Source organism: Ranitomeya variabilis, chromosome 5 (genome assembly GCF_051348905.1).
Source record: "Ranitomeya variabilis isolate aRanVar5 chromosome 5, aRanVar5.hap1, whole genome shotgun sequence".
Classification (NCBI taxonomy): domain Eukaryota; kingdom Metazoa; phylum Chordata; class Amphibia; order Anura; family Dendrobatidae; genus Ranitomeya; species Ranitomeya variabilis.
This window is the reverse complement of record NC_135236.1, coordinates 685635793-685649679: the sequence shown is the minus strand read 5'-3', so window position 1 is coordinate 685649679 and position 13887 is coordinate 685635793. Positions and strand designations below refer to the sequence as shown.

The following is a 13887-nucleotide window of genomic DNA, read 5'->3' as shown; positions in this document are numbered from 1 at the left end:
CAGCGAGTGCAGCTCTGGAGTATAATATAGGATGTAACTCAGGATCATTAATGTAATGTATGTACACAGTGACTGCACCAGCAGAATAGTGAGTGCAGCTCTGGGGTATAATACAGGATGTAACTCAGGATCAGTAATGTAATGTATGTACACAGTGACTGCACCAGCAGAATAGTGAGTGCAGCTCTGGAGAATAATACAGGATGTAACTCAGGATCAGTAATGTAATGTATGTACACAGTGACTGCACCAGCAGAATAGTGAGTGCAGCTCTGGAGAATAATACAGGATGTAACTCAGGATCAGTAATGTAATGTATGCACACAGTGACTGCACCAGCAGAATAGTGAGCTCAGCTCTGGAGTATAATACAGGAGGTAACTCAGGATCAGTAATGTATGTGCACAGTGACTGCACCAGCAGAATAGTGAGCTCAGCTCTGGACTATAATACAGGAGGTAACTCAGGATCAGTAATGTACGTACACAGTGACTGCACCAGCAGAATAGTGAGCTCAGCTCTGGACTATAATACAGGAGGTAACTCAGGATCAGTAATGTAATGTATGTACACAGTGACTGCACCAGCAGAATAGTGAGTGCAGCTCTGGAGTATAATACAGGATGTAACTCAGGATCAGTAATGTAATGTATGTACACAGTGACTGCACCAGCAGAATAGTAAGTGCAGCTGTGGAGTATAATACAGGAGGTAACTCAGGATCAGTAATGTAATGTATGTACACAGGGACTGCACCAGCAGAATAGTGAGTGCAGCTCTGGAGTATAATACAGGATGTAACTCAGGATCAGTAATGTAATGTATGTACACAGTGACTGCACCAGCAGAATAGTGAGTGCAGCTCTGGAGTATAATACAGGAGGTAACTCAGGATCAGTAATGTAATGTATATACACAGTGACTGCACCAGCAGAATAGTGAGTGCAGCTCTGGAGTACAATACAGGATGTAACTCAGGATCAGTAATGTAATATATGTACACAGTGACTGCACCAGCAGAATAGTGAGTGCAGCTCTGGAGTATAATACAGGAGGTAACTCAGGATCAGTAATGTATGTGCACAGTGACTGCACCAGCAGAATAGTGAGCTCAGCTCTGGACTATAATACAGGAGGTAACTCAGGATCAGTAATGTATGTACACAGTGACTGCACCAGCAGAATAGTGAGCTCAGCTCTGGACTATAATACAGGAGGTAACTCAGGATCAGTAATGTAATGTATGTACACAGTGACTGCACCAGCAGAATAGTGAGTGCAGCTCTGGAGTATAATACAGGATGTAACTCAGGATCAGTAATGTAATGTATGTACACAGTGACTGCACCAGCAGAATAGTAAGTGCAGCTGTGGAGTATAATACAGGAGGTAACTCAGGATCAGTAATGTAATGTATGTACACAGGGACTGCACCAGCAGAATAGTGAGTGCAGCTCTGGAGTATAATACAGGAGGTAACTCAGGATCAGTAATGTAATGTATGTACACAGTGACTGCACCAGCAGAATAGTGAGTGCAGCTCTGGAGTATAATACAGGAGGTAACTCAGGATCAGTAATGTAATGTATATACACAGTGACTGCACCAGCAGAATAGTGAGTGCAGCTCTGGAGTACAATACAGGATGTAACTCAGGATCAGTAATGTAATGTATGTACACAGTGACTGCACCAGCAGAATAGTGAGTGCAGCTCTGGGGTATAATACAGGATGTAACTCAGGATCAGTAATGTATGTACACAGTGACTGCACCAGCAGAATAGTGAGTGCAGCTCTGGAGTATAATACAGGAGGTAACTCAGGATCAGTAATGTAATGTATGTACACAGTGACTGCACCAGCAGAATAGTGAGTGCAGCTCTGGAGTATAATACAGGATGTAACTCAGGATCAGTAATGTAATGTAAGTACACAGTGACTGCACCAGCAGAATAGTGAGTGCAGCACTGGAGTATAATACAGGATGTAACTCAGGATCAGTAGTGTAATGTATGTACACAGTGACTGCACCAGCAGAATAGTGAGTGCAGCTCTGGAGTATAATACAGGATATAACTCAGGATCAGTAGTGTAATGTATGTACACAGTGACTGCACCAGCAGAATAGTGAGTGCAGCTCTGGGGTATAATACAGGATGTAACTCAGGATCAGTAGTGTAATGTATGTACACAGTGACTGCACCAGCAGAATAGTGAGTGCAGCTCTGGAGTATAATACAGGATGTAACTCAGGATCAGTAATGTAATGTATGTACACAGTGACTGTACCAGCAGAATAGTGCTTGCAGCTCTGGGGTATAATACAGGAGGTAACTCAGGATCAGTAATGTATGTACACAGTGACTGCACTAGCAGAATAGTGAGTGCAGCTCTGGGGTATAATACAGGATGTAACTCTGGATCAGTAATGTATGTACACAGTGACTGCACCAGCAGAATAGTGAGTGCAGCTCTGGGGTATAATACAGGATGTAACTCAGGATCAGTAATGTAATGTAAGTACACAGTGACTGCACCAGCAGAATAGTGAGTGCAGCACTGGAGTATAATACAGGATGTAACTCAGGATCAGTAGTGTAATGTATGTACACAGTGACTGCACCAGCAGAATAGTGAGTGCAGCTCTGGAGTATAATACAGGATATAACTCAGGATCAGTAGTGTAATGTATGTACACAGTGACTGCACCAGCAGAATAGTGAGTGCAGCTCTGGGGTATAATACAGGATGTAACTCAGGATCAGTAGTGTAATGTATGTACACAGTGACTGCACCAGCAGAATAGTGAGTGCAGCTCTGGAGTATAATACAGGATGTAACTCAGGATCAGTAATGTAATGTATGTACACAGTGACTGTACCAGCAGAATAGTGCTTGCAGCTCTGGGGTATAATACAGGAGGTAACTCAGGATCAGTAATGTATGTACACAGTGACTGCACTAGCAGAATAGTGAGTGCAGCTCTGGGGTATAATACAGGATGTAACTCTGGATCAGTAATGTGATGTACACAGTGACTGCACCAGCAGAATAGTGAGTGCAGCTCTGGGGTATAATACAGGATGTAACTCAGGATCAGTAATGTAATGTATGTACACAGTGACTGCACCAGCAGAATAGTGAGTGCTGCTCTGGAGTATAATACAGGATGTAACTCAGGATCAGTAATGTAATGTATGTACACAGTGACTGCACCAGCAGAATAGTGAGTGCTGCTCTGGAGTATAATACAGGATGTAACTCAGGATCAGTAATGTATGTACACAGTGACTGCACCAGCAGAATAGTGAGTGCAGCTCTGGGGTATAATACAGGATGTAACTCAGGATCAGTAATGTAATGTATGTACACAGTGACTGCACCAGCAGAATAGTGAGTGCAGCTCTGGAGTATACAGGTCCTTCTCAAAAAATTAGCATATAGTGTTAAATTTCATTATTTACCATAATGTAATGATTACAATTAAACTTTCATATATTATAGATTCATTATCCACCAACTGAAATTTGTCAGGTCTTTTATTGTTTTAATACTGATGATTTTGGCATACAACTCCTGATAACCCAAAAAACCTGTCTCAATAAATTAGCATATTTCACCCGACCAATCAAATAAAAGTGTTTTTTAATACCAAACAAAAAAACCATCAAATAATAATGTTCAGTTATGCACTCAATACTTGGTCGGGAATCCTTTGGCAGAAATGACTGCTTCAATGCGGCGTGGCATGGAGGCAATCAGCCTGTGACACTGCTGAGATGTTATGGAGGCCCAGGATGCTTCAATAGCGGCCTTAAGCTCATCCAGAGTGTTGGGTCTTGCGTCTCTCCACTTTCTCTTCACAATATCCCACAGATTCTCTATGGGGTTCAGGTCAGGAGAGTTGGCAGGCCAATTGAGCACAGTAATACCATGATCAGTAAACCATTTGCCAGTGGTTTTGGCACTGTGAGCAGGTGCCAGGTCGTGCTGAAAAATGAAATCTTCATCTCCATAAAGCATTTCAGCCGATGGAAGCATGAAGTGCTCCAAAATCTCCTGATAGCTGGCTGCATTGACCCTGCCCTTGATGAAACACAGTGGACCAACACCAGCAGCTGACATGGCACCCCACACCATCACTGACTGTGGGTACTTGACACTGGACTTCAGGCATTTTGGCATTTCCTTCTCCCCAGTCTTCCTCCAGACTCTGGCACCTTGATTTCCGAATGACATGCAACATTTGCTTTCATCAGAAAAAAGTACTTGGGACCACTTAGCAACAGTCCAGTGCTGCTTCTCTGTAGCCCAGGTCAGGCGCTTCTGCCGCTGTTTACCTGGGGAATGCGGCACCTGTAGCCCATTTCCTGCACACGCCTGTGCACGGTGGCTCTGGATGTTTCCACACCAGACTCAGTCCACTGCTTCCTCAGGTTCCGGTCACCTCTTCTCGTTGTACAGCGTTTTCTACCACATTGTTTCCTTCCAACAGACTTACCATTGAGGTGCCTTGATACAGCACTCTGGGAACAGCCTATTTGTTGAGAAATTTCTTTCTGGGTCTTACCCTCTTGCTTGAGGGTGTCAATGATGGCCTTCTTGACATCTGTCAGGTCGCTAGTCTTACCCATGATGGGGGTTTTGAGTAATGAACCAGGCAGGGAGTTTTTAAAAGCCTCAGGTATCTTTTGCATGTGTTTAGAGTTAATTATTTGATTCAGAAGATTAGGGTAATAGGTCATTTAGAGAACCTTTTCTTGATATGCTAATTTATTGAGACAGGTTTTTTGGGTTATCAGGAGTTGTATGCCAAAATCATCACTATTAAAACAATAAAAGACCTGACAAATTTCAGTTGGTGGATAATGAATCTATAATATATGAAAGTTTAATTGTAATCATTACATTATGGTAAATAATGAAATTTAACACTATATGCTAATTTTTTGAGAAGGACCTGTAATACAGGGTGTATAGTTTCCCTAAACAGGTCACGTGGTGGCAGCCGGCATCTCCTGCAGCAAGATGTCAGCACACAGCGCCCCCTGGCGGCTGCACAGCACAGTGTGTGCCGGTATTTATGCTCCCTGTGATACAATGTACAGATTTGTCCTCACATTTTTATAGATACATTTCTAGTAACACAGACACATTGATCCTTCCCTCCCCGGCCAACACCTCCCATACAGACACTGCGCACCCCCTGTACTACCCTTGACCCCCACAACAGCCATCACCCGGTGCCGGAATTGCCCCCATCCTCCGCTAATGATGAGAAACATCACAGCTGTGACCCAACATCCTATACCAGGAGATGAGGACAACCCTCATCCTCCACCCCCCCGAGCTTCTCCGCTACTCACTGAGGAGACACCGGCTCCGGGATGACAAGAGCGAAGTGCAGCCCTGCGCTGGGGGAGGGGAGACCCGGACACGGGAGGGGGAGTGACTGCACCGCACACAGGATGGCACCATGTGCCCAAGAGAGCGACCAGTGCAGTACCCCCGGAAAGAGGAGTGCCCACCTATAAGTGGTGCAGAAGACCCCCATCATCACACAGCAGAGAACACAGGAAAACACACTGTGCTGCTTCTGTGACCCCCAAAATCTATACATACCTGACCCTACACTGGAGATATAAACCCCAGAGCTGCACTCACTATTCTGCTGGTGCAGTCACTGTGTACATACATTACTGATCCTGAGTTACATCCTGTATTATACCCCAGAGCTGCACTCACTATTCTGCTGGTGCAGTCACTGTGTACATACATTACATTACTGATCCTGAGTTACATCCTGTATTATACCCCAGAGCTGCACTCACTATTCTGCTGGTGCAGTCACTGTGTACATACATTACATTACTGATCCTGAGTTACATCCTGTATTATACCCCAGAGCTGCACTCACTATTCTGCTGGTGCAGTCACTGTGTACATACATTACATTACTGATCCTGAGTTACATCCTGTATTATACCCCAGAGCTGCACTCACTATTCTGCTGGTGCAGTCACTGTGTACATACATTACATTACTGATCCTGAGTTACATCCTGTATTATACCCCAGAGCTGCACTCACTATTCTGCTGGTGCAGTCACTGTGTACATACATTGCATTACTGATCCTGAGTTACATCCTGTATTATACCCCAGAGCTGCACTCACTATTCTGCTGGTGCAGTCACTGTGTACATACATTACATTACTGATCCTGAGTTACATCCTGTATTATACCCCAGAGCTGCACTCACTATTCTGCTGGTGCAGTCACTGTGTACATACATTACTGATCCTGAGCTACATCCTGTATTATACCCCAGAGCTGCACTCACTATTCTGCTGGTGCAGTCACTGTGTACATACATTACATTACTGATCCTGAGTTACATCCTGTATTATACCCCAGAGCTGCACTCACTATTCTGCTGGTGCAGTCACTGTGTACATACATTACATTACTGATCCTGAGTTACATCCTGTATTATACCCCAGAGCTGCACTCACTATTCTGCTGGTGCAGTCACTGTGTACATACATTACATTACTGATCCTGAGTTACATCCTGTATTATACCCAGAGCTGCACTCACTGTTCTGCTGGTGCAGTCGCTGTATACATTCATTACATTACTGATCCTGAGTTACATCCTGTATTATACTCCAGAGCTGCACTCACTATTCTGCTGGTGCAGTCGCTGTATACATTCATTACATTACTGATCCTGAGTTACCTCCTGTATTATACCCCAGAGCTGCATTCACTGTTATGACCCCAATGGCGAGGGTCTCAGAGGAACGTGGAAGTCTGCAGAATACAAAAATCCAGCTCATAGGGCAGTGGTAGCTGGGTTGACCATATATCTACTCCTAACGCCAACACTAGAAGTAGCCGGGGATCATTCCTACGTTGATTCTAGATGACACGCTCCAGCCGGAGAATCTAGCTACCCCTAGTAGAGGAAAACAAAAGACCTTTCTTGCCTCCAGAGAAGGGGACCCCAAAGCTGGATAGAAGCCCCCCACAAATAATAACGGTGAGGTAAGAGGAAATGACAAACACAGAAATGAATCAGGTTTAGCACAGAGAGGCCCGCTTACTGATAGCAGAATAAAGAAAGGTAACTTATATGGTCAACAAAAACCCTATCAAAATCCACACTGGAAATTCAAGAACCCCCGAACCGTCTAACGGTCCGGGGGGAGAACACCAGCCCCCTAGAGCTTCCAGCAAAGGTCAGGATATATATTTGGAACAAGCTGGACAAAAATACAAAACCAAAACAAAATAGCAAAAAGCAAAAGGCAGACTTAGCTGATATAACTGGAACCAGGATCAGAGGACAAGAGCACAGCAGATTAGCTCTGATAACTACGTTGCCAGGCATTGAACTGAAGGTCCAGGGAGCTTAAATAGCAACACCCTAAACTAACGACCCAGGTGCGGATAAAAGGAATGACAGAAAAACCAGAGTCAAAAAACTAGTAACCACTAGAGGGAGCAAAAAGTAAATTCACAACAGTACCCCCCCCTTAGTGAGGGGTCACCGAACCCTCACCACGACCACCAGGGCGATCAGGATGAGCGGCATGAAAGGCACGAACTAAATCGGCCGCATGAACATCAGAGGCGACCACCCAGGAATTATCCTCCTGACCATAGCCCTTCCACTTGACCAGGTACTGAAGCCTCCGCCTGGAGAGGCGAGAATCCAAGATCTTCTCCACCACGTACTCCAACTCGCCCTCAACCAACACCGGAGCAGGAGGCTCAGCAGAAGGAACTACAGGCACAATGTACCGCCGCAACAAGGACCTATGAAATACATTGTGAATAGCAAACGACACAGGAAGATCCAGACGAAAAGATACAGGATTAAGGATTTCCAATATCTTGTAAGGCCCAATAAAACGAGGTTTAAATTTGGGAGAGGAGACCTTCATAGGAACAAAGCGGGAAGAAAGCCATACCAAATCCCCAACGCGTAGTCGGGGACCCACACCGCGGCGGCGGTTGGCAAAGCGCTGAGCCCTCTCCTGTGACAACTTCAAGTTGTCCACCACATGATTCCAGATCCGCTGCAACCTATCCACCACAGAATCCACCCCAGGACAGTCAGAAGGCTCCACATGACCCGAAGAAAAGCGAGGATGGAAACCAGAGTTGCAGAAAAAAGGCGAAACCAAGGTGGCGGAACTAGCCCGATTATTAAGGGCAAACTCAGCCAACGGCAAGAATGTCACCCAATCGTCCTGATCAGCAGAGACAAAACACCTCAAATAAGCCTCCAAAGTCTGATTGGTTCGCTCCGTCTGTCCATTATTCTGAGGATGGAAAGCAGACGAAAACGACAAATCAATGCCCATCCTACTACAAAAGGATCGCCAGAATCTGGAAACGAACTGGGATCCTCTGTCTGACACAATATTCTCAGGGATGCCGTGCAAACGAACCACGTTCTGGAAAAACACAGGAACCAGATCGGAAGAGGAAGGCAGCTTAGGCAAAGGAACCAAATGGACCATCTTTGAGAAGCGATCACATATCACCCAGATAACGGACATGCCCTGGGATAGCGGAAGATCAGAAATGAAATCCATGGAGATATGTGTCCAAGGTCTCTTCGGGACAGGCAAGGGCAAGAGCAACCCGCTGGCACGAGAACAGCAAGGCTTAGCTCGAGCACAAGTCCCACAGGACTGTACAAATGACCGCACATCCCTAGACAAGGAAGGTCACCAAAAGGATCTGGCCACCAGATCTCTGGTGCCAAAAATTCCCGGGTGACCTGCCAACACCGAGGAATGAACCTCGGAAATGACTCTGCTGGTCCACTTATCCGGGACAAACAGTCTGTCAGGTGGACAAGACTCAGGCCTATCAGCCTGAAATCTCTGCAACACACGTCGCAGATCCGGGGAAATAGCTGACAAGATAACTCCATCTTTAAGAATACCAACAGGATCAGCGACTCCAGGAGCATCAGGCACAAAGCTCCTAGAAAGAGCATCGGCCTTCACATTCTTTGAACCTGGTAAATACGAGACAACAAAATCAAAGCGGGAGAAAAACAATGACCAGCGGGCCTGTCTCGGATTAAGGCGTTTAGCAGACTCGAGATACATCAGATTTTTGTGATCAGTCAAGACCACCACACGATGCTTAGCACCCTCGAGCCAATGACGCCACTCCTCAAATGCCCATTTCATGGCCAACAACTCCCGATTGCCCACATCATAATTTCGCTCGGCAGGCGAAAACTTCCTAGAGAAAAAGGCACAAGGTTTCATAACAGAGCAACCAGGGCCTCTCTGCGACAAAACGGCCCCTGCCCCAATTTCCGAAGCATCCACCTCAACCTGAAAGGGAAGTGAGACATCGGGCTGGCACAAAACAGGCGCCGAAGTAAACCGGCGTTTCAACTCCTGGAAAGCCTCCACGGCAGCAGGAGCCCAGTTAGCTACATCGGAGCCCTTCTTGGTCATATCCGTCAAAGGTTTCACAATGCTAGAAAAATTAGCGATAAAACGACGGTAGAAGTTAGCGAAACCCAAGAACTTCTGTAGACTCTTAACTGACGAGGGCTGAGTCCAATCAAGAATAGCTCGGACCTTGACTGGGTCCATCTCCACAGCAGAAGGGGAAAAAATGAACCCCAAAAAGGGAACCTTCTGTACACCAAAGAGACACTTTGAGCCCTTGACAAACAAAGAATTTTCACGCAAAATTTTAAAGACCAACCTGACCTGCTCCACATGCGAATCCCAATTATCAGAAAAAACCAAAATATCATCCAGATAAACAATCAAAAATTTATCCAGATACTTCCGGAAAATGTCATGCATAAAGGACTGAAAAACTGAAGGCGCATTGGAGAGCCCAAAAGGCATCACCAAGTACTCAAAATGACCTTCGGGCGTATTGAATGCGGTTTTCCATTCATCACCTTGCTTAATGCGCACAAGGTTGTACGCACCACGAAGATCTATCTTGGTGAACCACTTGGCACCTTTAATCCGGGCAAACAAGTCAGACAACAGCGGTAAAGGATACTGAAATTTGACAGTGATCTTATTTAAAAGCCGATAATCAATACAAGGTCTCAAAGATCCGTCCTTTTTTGCCACAAAAAAGAATCCCGCACCAAGAGGGGAAGAAGACGGACGAATATGTCCTTTCTCTAGAGACTCCTTGATATATGAACGCATAGCGGTATGTTCAGGTACCGACAGATTAAACAGTCTTCCCTTAGGAAATTTACTGCCTGGGATCAAATCTATAGCACAGTCACAGTCCCTATGAGGAGGCAGTGCACTGGACTCAGACTCACTGAAGACATCCTGATAATCAGACAAGTACTCCGGAACTTCCGAAGGCGTAGAAGAAGCAATAGACACAGGCAGGGAATCCCCATGAATACCACGACAGCCCCAACTTGAGACTGACATAGCCTTCCAGTCCAGGACTGGATTATGGGTCTGTAACCATGGCAGCCCTAAAACAACCAAATCATGCATTTTATGTAAAACCAGGAAACGTATCACCTCGCGGTGTTCAGGAGTCATGCACATGGTAACCTGTGTCCAATACTGCGGTTTATTTGCTGCCAATGGCGTAGCATCAATACCCCTAAGAGGAATAGGATTTTCTAATGGTTCAAGAGTAAAACCACAGCGCTTAGCAAATGAGAGATCCATGAGACTCAGGGCAGCACCTGAATCTACAAACGCCATGACAGGATAAGATGACAGTGAGCAAATCAAAGTTACAGACAGAATAAATTTAGGTTGCAAATTACCAACGGTGACAGGACTAACAACCTTAGCTATACGTTTAGAGCATGCTGAGATAACATGTGTAGAATCACCACAGTAGTAGCACAAGCCATTCCGGCGTCTATGAATTTTCCGCTCATTTCTAGTCAGGATTCTATCACATTGCATTAAATCAGGTGTCTGTTCAGACAACACCATGAGGGAATTTGCGATTTTTCTATCACATTGCACCGAATTAGGTGTCTGTTCAGACAACACCATGAGGGAATTTGCGGTTTTGCGCTCCCGCAACCGCCGGTCAATTTGAATAGCCAGTGCCATAGTATCATTCAGACCTGTGGGAATGGGAAAACCCACCATAACATTCTTAATGGCTTCAGATAGGCCATTTCTAAAATTAGCGGCCAGTGCACACTCGTTCCAATGTGTCAGCACGGACCATTTCCGAAATTTTTGGCAATACACTTCAGCCTCGTCCTGCCCCTGAGACATAGCCAGCAAGGCCTTTTCTGCCTGAATCTCAAGATTGGGTTCCTCATAAAGTAAACCGAGCGCCAGAAAAAACGCATCAAGATCAGCCAATGCCGGATCTCCTGGCGCCAGCGAAAAAGCCCAATCCTGAGGGTCGCCCCGTAAGAACGAAATAACAATTTTTACTTGCTGAGCAGAATCTCCAGATGAACAGGGTCTCAGGGACAAAAACAATTTACAATTATTCACGAAATTCCTAAACTTAAACCTGTCTCCGGAAAACAGTTCAGGAATCGGTATTTTAGGTTCTGACCTAGGATTTCTGATAACATAGTCTTGTATGCCCTGCACACGAGTAGCCAGCTGGTCCACACTTGTAATCAAGGTCTGGACATTCATGTCTGCAGCAAGCATAGCCACTCTGAGGTAAAGGGGAAGAAGAAAAAAAAAACTCAGAATCTTCTTTCTTATAATCCCTCTTCTGCAATGCATTAAACATTTAATACTGGCCTGGCAAACTGTTATGACCCCAATGGCGAGGGTCTCAGAGGAACGTGGAAGTCTGCAGAATACAAAAATCCAGCTCATAGGGCAGTGGTAGCTGGGTTGACCATATATCTACTCCTAACGCCAACACTAGAAGTAGCCGGGGATCATTCCTACGTTGATTCTAGATGACACGCTCCAGCCGGAGAATCTAGCTACCCCTAGTAGAGGAAAACAAAAGACCTTTCTTGCCTCCAGAGAAGGGGACCCCAAAGCTGGATAGAAGCCCCCCACAAATAATAACGGTGAGGTAAGAGGAAATGACAAACACAGAAATGAACCAGGTTTAGCACAGAGAGGCCCGCTTACTGATAGCAGAATAAAGAAAGGTAACTTATATGGTCAACAAAAACCCTATCAAAATCCACACTGGAAATTCAAGAACCCCCGAACCGTCTAACGGTCCGGGGGGAGAACACCAGCCCCCTAGAGCTTCCAGCAAAGGTCAGGATATATATTTGGAACAAGCTGGACAAAAATACAAAACCAAAACAAAATAGCAAAAAGCGGACTTAGCTGATATAACTGGAACCAGGATCAGTAGACAAGAGCACAGCAGACTAGCTCTGATAACTACGTTGCCAGGCATTGAACTGAAGGTCCAGGGAGCTTAAATAGCAACACCCTAAACTAACGACCCAGGTGCGGATAAAAGGAATGACAGAAAAACCAGAGTCAAAAAACTAGTAACCACTAGAGGGAGCAAAAAGAAAATTCACAACAATTCACTATTCCGCTGGTGCAGTCACTGTGTACATACATTACTGATCCTGAGTTACCCCCTGTATTATACCCCAGAGCTGCACTCACTATTCTGCTGGTGCAGTCACTGTGTACATACATTACATTACTGATCCTGAGTTACATTCTGTATTATACCCCAGAGCTGCACTCACTATTCTGTTGGTGCAGTCACTGTGTACATACATTACTGATCCTGAGTTACATCCTGTATTATACTGCAGAGCTGCACTCACTATTCTGCTGGTGCAGTCACTGTGTACATACATTACATTACTGATCCTGAGTTACATCCTGTATTATACCCAGAGCTGCACTCACTGTTCTGCTGGTGCAGTCGCTGTATACATTCATTACATTACTGATCCTGAGTTACCTCCTGTATTATACCCCAGAGCTGCATTCACTATTCCGCTGGTGCAGTCACTGTGTACATACATTACTGATCCTGAGTTACCCCCTGTATTATACCCCAGAGCTGCACTCACTATTCTGCTGGTGCAGTCACTGTGTACATACATTACATTACTGATCCTGAGTTACATTCTGTATTATACCCCAGAGCTGCACTCACTATTCTGCTGGTGCAGTCACTGTGTACATACATTACTGATCCTGAGTTACATCCTGTATTATACTGCAGAGCTGCACTCACTATTCTGCTGGTGCAGTCACTGTATACATACATTACATTACTGATCCTGAGTTACATCCTGTATTATACCCCAGAGCTGCACTCACTATTCTGCTGGTGCAGTCACTGTGTACATACATTACATTACTGATCCTGAGTTACATCCTTTATTATACCCCAGAACTGCACTCACTATTCTGCTGGTGCAGTCACTGTGTACATACATTACATTACTGATCCTGAGTTACATCGTGTGTTATACCCCAGAGCTGCACTCACTATTCTGCTGGTGCAGTCACTGTGTACATACATTACATTACTGATCCTGAGTTACCTCCTGTATTATACCCCAGAGCTGCACTCACTATTCTGCTGGTGCAGTCACTGTGTACATACATTACATTACTGATCCTGAGTTATATCCTGTATTATACTCCAGAGCTGCACTCACTATTCTGCTGGTGCAGTCACTGTGTACATATGTTACATTACTGATCCCGAGTTACCTCCTGTATTATACTCCAGAGCAGCACTCACTATTCTGCTGGTGCAGTCACAGCGTTCATTGTCATGAACTGGGGTTGTTTTGTTTCCCCCGGTTCTTTTCTGAAGGGGATTTATCTATATCCCACTTCCCAGCTACGGTTTGAAACTTGCAGTTCTCTGGTGCCCCCCTTACCCTCAGGTCAGACTGGGTACTGCACCTAGCATAA

At 45.2% G+C, this 13887-nt stretch overlaps 1 protein-coding gene across 1 annotated transcript in view; it reads right to left on the bottom strand.

The window, feature by feature from the left end:
• ABCC9 (ATP binding cassette subfamily C member 9) overlaps window positions 1-5419 on the bottom strand; it is a 184550-nt gene extending 179131 nt beyond the window's left edge. The window contains exon 1 of the mRNA XM_077267227.1: window positions 5367-5419. The gene's annotated coding sequence lies outside the window, so the exon portion shown is untranslated. The remainder of the gene's footprint in view (window positions 1-5366) is intronic.
• Window positions 5420-13887: the final 8468 nt, after the last annotated feature.